Source organism: Rhinatrema bivittatum, chromosome 1 (genome assembly GCF_901001135.1).
Source record: "Rhinatrema bivittatum chromosome 1, aRhiBiv1.1, whole genome shotgun sequence".
Lineage (NCBI taxonomy): Eukaryota > Metazoa > Chordata > Amphibia > Gymnophiona > Rhinatrematidae > Rhinatrema > Rhinatrema bivittatum.
The window spans coordinates 696518665-696525599 of record NC_042615.1 but is presented as its reverse complement, the minus strand read 5'-3'; positions in this window follow the sequence as shown (position 1 = coordinate 696525599).

Below are 6935 nucleotides of genomic sequence, written 5' to 3'. Positions count from 1 at the left end.
AATTTAGTATGGGAGTACTGCGTTAAATTGGTTTTACTATTATCTAGATCAGTGGTTCTCAACCCTGTCCTGGGGACCCCCCCAGCCAGTCGGGTTTTCATGATATCCACAATGAATATGCATGAGAGAAAATTTGCATGTTATGGAGGCAGTGTATGCAAATTTTCTCTCATGCATATTCATTGTGGATATCATGAAAACCCAACTGGCTGAGGGGGTCCCCAGGACAGGGTTGAGAACCACTGATCTAGATGGAAGAATGCAGTTGGATTTTGGGGGACTTCTCCTCTCTCACCTATGTTATTTAATATCTCTATGATCTCTTTGGGTAAAATAATTGAAAGGTCTGAGGATTGCCACCATATTTATGCAGATGATGTTCCACTATATATCTCAATAAGACTAGGCTTGGTAGAGGCTACTACCAAATGCAACCAATATTGAAATGGGGCTATAAGTTGAAAGCCAACTATAGCAGAAGTAAAGTTACACGGTAGGGGACCCTGGCGCATACACATTTCAAGGTAACTTCCTGGAAAACCCATGTCCTGCCCAGACCACACACACCCCCACCCCTTTATAATTTTTTGATTTGTGTGTGTACTGGGAGATACACAGGTACTCGCACGCTTTTTAAAATCTGTGCGACGCGCACTGGCCCAAGACACACACATCTCCCAGCTTTGGCACACGTTGGGCTTTTAAAATCTTCCTTCAAGAGTGCAACATTCTGGTCTCAGCCTTATCCAAGGAATCGCAAATCTTTGCTGATTCAAGGACTGCTTATTTTCAATCAAAGCGATTCTAGCATCTCTACCTTTTCCTCAAATAATCTGCATTAGTCATTGCTTCATGGTTGAACTACTGTAACTCTCTTTATGCTAGTCTTCCACTAAAAAGCTTGTGGAAACTCCAGTTAATTTGCAATGCAGCAGTTCAGCTAACTGGTGCTAAATTTTGTAAACATTTTACTTCGATTTTAAATGACTTACACTGACAACTGGCTTCCATGTAAAACTGAAAAATACTGATTATTAACTCTTAAAGCTTTACAGCATTTGGAGCTTTTAAGAAAATTGTTTAATCCCATATGCCCTTATGCTCTGCAAATGAAGCATGTTTAATGGTTCCTTCACTGTCCAAGATGAGATTAATAAGGACCTGGGCTATAGGTTTCTTATACCGAGGTCCCTTTAGCATATGCAGCCTGCTTACCTGATGCTTATTTGAGCTTTAGGAAACTGATTAAAAAGCTAGGTCTTTACCAATCATTTGATTCTATTTTTATAAACTAGTTTTAGTTTGTCATATTGATGTTATGCTATATTGCTCTTATTCCTTCAGTAGCTCTTTAACTTGTGTTTAATGGTATATTTGCTGATCCTATGCTGTTATTTATATTTTTGTGCATGTTTTATTATATTTTAATTTTCACTTATTGGAATATGTGGTTTATATTTTGCCATATTTAATTGACTATTTTCTGATTTTATGCTGCTGTTTTTATTGTGATTTTCATTTTAATTGTGACTGTATACTGTAATTCTGGATTTTGCCTTGAGCTTTCCAGTAGAGCTGGGTTAGAAATAAATTGATGAAATGAAGAGCTTGGCAGCCAAGATTCAATGCATATATGTGCAGAATCATGCATTTGTGGTGCAAACGTCCAAGGAAGCAGTAGATGATTGGGGGTTGAGAGAATGATACACAAGCAGCAAACGACAGACCCCAGAATATAATCTGATGATTGCTAGGTAATAAAACAATGCTACAAGAGCCATAGCCAAAGGGATGCTAGGGTACATAGGAAGAGGCATGAATAGTATGGAAAAGGTGATAATGTCTCTATACAGGATGATAGTTAGATCTCATCAGGAGTATTGCGGTCAGTTCTGGAAACCATCCTTCCAAAAGGATTCAGCGAGAGTAGAGGCAGTCCAGAGTCTGCACCAAACAACGAAATATGTATATCCTAGATGAGAAGAGAGACAGGGGGATATGATAGAGATTCAAATAACTCAAAGATATAAAGAATGCACAAGCAGCAAGCCTTTCCAGTTGAAAGAATTCTAGAGCAAAAGATCACATTTACACTGAGGAGTAACATTAAAAAATAGAAAGGATGGTGGATGAACTTCCAGTGAAGGCAAAGACAATAATGCAATTCAAGACAGCATGGGATAAGCACAGAGGACCTTTAATTGAATTGCTTATTTGCTGAAGGTTTTTATAATGTATACCTTCTACAACTTAATATCTCCTTTTATGGACTGTTATGTTATGCATCTCTACCTTTTGCTCAAATAATTAACATTAGTCATTACTTCATGGTTGAACTACTGTAACTTTATGCTAGTCTTCCACTAAAAAGCTTGTGGAAACTTCAGTTAATTTGCAATGCAGCAGTTCTGCTGAGTTATTTGCTTCACCTTGTGCACAGTAATTTTTAGTTATGTTTTCATCTTATTTGTATTGAGAACTTTTTTTCTTTATGCTATGTACCACATCAAGTGTTAAGATTATGCCATCTATAAAAATGAATACTAAGTGAAGAGATATGGGAAAAAGGGGCAATATTTGGAAAACTATGTACATTAACGCTTATAGTACTGAAATAAAGTCCCAGATCTAGAGGTAGTCATGGAAGAAGCTAATTTAGATGTAGTGGCTATCACGGAGACTGGGTACACAGACAACTATGACTTGGATTTAGTTATGCTAGGCTACAATCTATTCAAAAAGAATCAGGTAAGACAGAAAGGAGGAGGCATGGCACTATACATATAAAATATTAAAGAAATAGGATAGCAAGGCTCACGAGGTAAAGAGAAAGCACTGTGGAAAGAGGGACTAGAACATTTATATTAGTGTAATATATAGACATCCATCACAAGCAGAAGAAATGGATAGAGATTTAATGGAAGATTCACAAAATTTCTATTAAAGGGGAGGTGCTATTGCTAGGAGACTTTAATCTGCTGGATGTTGATTGGGACATCCTGGCTGTGGGGTCTTCTAGAAGCAGGGAGATCCTGGATTCTTTGCAAGGAGAACTATATTATCAATGGCACCCACATGGGAGGGAACAATACTGGACATGCTGTACCAACGGGGATATCTCTGATGTTGGAGTGGACAGCCGATTACCAGATGGTGTAGTTCAGAATTAGAGCAAAGGAAATGAAGGTTAATTCAAAAGGGAGGGGTCCTAGACTTCAGGAAAATGTACTCTGTTAAAAAAAAAAAAAAAAAAGGGGGGGGGAATACCTCATTAGCAGGATTAGAAAATCTATGGGAAGTAGAAAAGCAGTGGGCAAAACTAAAAGGAGATGATATAAAGGCAACTAACCTTTTGGTTAGGAAAGAAAATAAAGGCAGCTATGGTTTTCTAAAAAGAAACAGCTGAAAAAGTAAGGGAGAAAAAGTTAACATTCATAAACTACAAGAGATCACAAAAAGAGGAAGCCAGGCAACAATATCTGATAAAGCCAGGAGAAGCTGGGAAAGTAATCAGGAATGCAAAATTTCAAATGGAAGAAAAAATAGCAAATATGGTTAAACAGGGGGGAATTTTTTTTTTTAGATAATTTAGTAGCAGAAGGAAGTACAAAAGTGGCATTATGAGTCTCAGAAGTGAAGAGGAAAAATACGGAGGAGGAAAAAGTAAAATTGCTTAAATATTTCTGTTCAGTGTTCACTGTAGAAGGACCAGGAGCAAAACCACATAAAACAAATACAAATAAGATTGGAAATGAGATAAACAATTTTCAGAAATGTGTGTTTGTGAGGATCTAACAAAGTAGATAAGGTAATGGAGCCAAACAGGATATCTCAGAGGCTATTAAGGGAACTTAGTGAAGTCCTGGCAACTCCACTGGCTGACCTTTTCAATAGGTGTAGTTCTGAAGGACTGAAGATAGGTAAATATGGTTGCTATTCATAGAAATGGAAGGAGGCTGGGAACTACAGACCAGTTAGTCTGACCTCTGATGAGCAAATTAATGGAATCACTGCTAAAACAGAGGATGGTACAGCTTCTGGAATCCAATAGACTGCAAAATCCAGGGAAGCATGGTTTTATTAGAGGCAGATCTTGTCAGACAAATCTGATCAATTTCTTTGATTGGGTTGAATCAAGGAGGTACACTAGATGTGGTGTACTTGGATTGTATTAAGGCCTTTTGTCATGGTTCCGCATAGGCGACTTATAATTAAATTGAGCGTTCTTTAAATAAATTGACCGTCCTAGGTATGAGCCCTACAGTGACTAACTGGTTTAGAAACTGGCTGAGTGGAAGACAACAAAGAGTAGTGGTAAATGTAATTTAATTAATTTTTTTTTTTTTTTTTTATAATTCACACTTTAATGAAAACTTTCAAAGTGACAAACATCTGGTACAAAAATAAAACAAAAATTAAAATAAAGACTACTCCATAAGAATACAAATCAAAGACCCAACTCCCCTACCCCCTTGAGGGACAAGCACTAATTGGATAAAGGAAATGAGGTACCAGAATCTAAATAAATCACACACAGATGCGATTAAGTAGTCACATTACAAAAGGACCCCAAATCTTTTCAAATCTATCCAGACCATGGTTTTAAAGGCTGTGAATCTCCCCAGTTGATAAACTCTCTCCAAACAGCACCATACTGTCCCTAGAGAAAACTTTTGCCAACAATATGTCAGCTCACAGAGGGAAGCTATGAGAATCTGATGGAGCAATAACTGAACCGTATCAGGGACATGCAGAACAGGAAAACAGAACACTCAGACAGGACTTTGGATCTAATGGGAAAGTAAACCCAGTTATCTCAATCAATCCAAAAATCATGTTCCAATAAGTGCAACCCACTGATAATCACACCAAATATGAAAGATGGCACCCACACTCACACTTATCCTCTATATAGGGAAATATTTTATGGAGGCATTCTGGGGTAAGAAACCATTGAAGAAGCACCTTATAACCATTCTCCACCAGAAGTGAGGAAACAACTTTTACTCACAATTAGAAAGCAATGATCCCACAGATTTGTCCAATGTCTCATCCAGATCTCTTTCCCAAGCCTCAATATGATTAGGCTTGCCCCCTAGTTCCTTATTAAATATAAGATAAATCTTAGCATTTAACTCTTTAGCATTATCCACCTTTATCACAAGGGGCTTTGAATAAAAAGTTTTATCTTTTAGAAGAACAAACCTAATGCCCGATTGCCCCACATATCACCGTACTTGTGTATACGAGAGGTAATCTCTGGGAGTTAAACGAAACTTCTTCTGCAATAAAGCAAAGAAAGCTAGACTATGCCCCTCCCAAAAATGTTCTAGCCTGAAAATACCCAAATCTCCCCATCTTTGAAACAAACTAGATGACAATCACAATAAAATAGGGAAGGGCAGAAGAAAAAGTCTCCCAAATAATCCTTCCACTTGCTCTAAACTCCAAAAGTAGTACGAGTATATGGAGACATGAATGATACATGCAACCTCACCAATGTGCTAAGTAGAACATTTCCCACAAAATGTAATTTTATTTGTGTCCATTATTTTCAATCATTTACCTTGTGCCAATCTACAACTGCTCTAAGCTACGAAGCCAGAAAATACCATGTAAGATTAGGAACATTAAGACCTCCACACATTCTAAGGACCTGGGTGTCCTAAAGCATTAGATATAGTCATAAACCTTCTTCTGCCAAACTTTCAAGGCTTTATCCGAAATGAAAATAGGTAGTGTTTGGAAAAAAAACCAAAAAACCCACAAACACAAAATATTCATTTTGACTCTAGCAACTCTGCCCATCCATGACAAATTATAGTGTTTCCAGTTATTCAAGTTATGAGAAATGGTCGCCAATAAAGATGAGTAATTTAATTGAAACAGATGTTCGGGATCCATACCAATATGAACTCCTAGATATTTAACACTGCTCCTGGCCTACTAAAACAAGAACTGTACTCACAAACATTCTATGTGATCTTTATCTAAGGAAATATTCAATATCTCAGATTTGTCTGCATTCACTTTAAAGCCCAAGACTTGACAATCTCTCAGACTCTAAAATGACAGCAGAAAGGGGGAGTTGCGGGCTGGTCAGAGTGAACATTATATCGTCAGCAAATTAAATCTTATAGTAGTTAGGATTGTGGACCCTTGTGTTGGAGTAAGGTTGATGCTACCTACAGGGGAGATCTGTAGGTCTTCACTGCCAACTGGCGGAGCAGACTGTGCAGATACTGAACTGGAGCTTTGCCTATACCAACCTCTTTCCTCTTGGATTGAGCCTTTGGGTTCCAGCAGCCGGCAGATCTTAGGAGGCAGTTTCTGGGGCACAAGCAGAATAGAAGATCCAGGATGAGGATGATGTTTGAGTGGGTGGCAAGCAAGGATAATGAGAATCCAGGTTATGGGCAGTGGCAAGCAGTAAGCAAAGGTAATGAGAGTCCAGCTGAGGTCAATACCAGTAATCCATCCATGAGTAGAGCTGTGGTAGCTAGGGTGAGGCAGGAGAGGCTGAAGAGGCGAAGGCAAGGCTGGGCAAGGCTGAAGAGACGGAGCAGCCACTCACACTGCTAGGCAGGTGACGCTGCATTGTATGGCCGAGGTTTAAATATTCGGCTGTGTGATATCATCCAAAGGCACTGGCAATCACTGTTTCCACTGCAGGACTTCATAAAGTTGATTATGCGTCTAGGGGAAGGTCCCGGCGGTTGATGATGGTGGCATCCAGCCACAAAGAGAAGGATGTCCGTGGAACTGGTAATGCTGAGTAGGCTTGTGGAGCTGCCCGCGAGTCAGCAAACGTAACAATAGTCATCCCCCTTCCAACCTGACTCCTGATATCCCAGCAGTTTGATGAATTTTTTCAACAAAAAATTTGCAAATAATGGGAACAATGGACAGCTCTGCCTACTTTAAAATTATTTAAA